The sequence below is a fragment of the Condylura cristata genome, unplaced genomic scaffold (assembly GCF_000260355.1).
Source record: "Condylura cristata isolate star-nosed mole 26May11 unplaced genomic scaffold, ConCri1.0 scaffold00046, whole genome shotgun sequence".
In the NCBI taxonomy this organism is placed as follows: domain Eukaryota; kingdom Metazoa; phylum Chordata; class Mammalia; order Eulipotyphla; family Talpidae; genus Condylura; species Condylura cristata.
Window position 1 is genome coordinate 577,676 of NW_004567147.1, and position 218 is coordinate 577,893.

The window sequence follows — 218 nt, forward strand, 5'->3', positions numbered from 1 at the left end:
AAGGCTTCTCATCATTTCAAGTTCTTCTTAACTACACCCAGGACTCCACTGTCAAGTTGCAATTGTGTGGTTATTAATGCCAAGTAAATTTGCTTTTATCTCCTCTACTTACACAATATTTAAAATTTCTGAGTGTTATGTCACCTAGTTTTACTGATGGTTAGGCATTTAGAAGAGTGTGTTGATTTTTTGAGAATTTTATGTATCTTTTTTTTTTT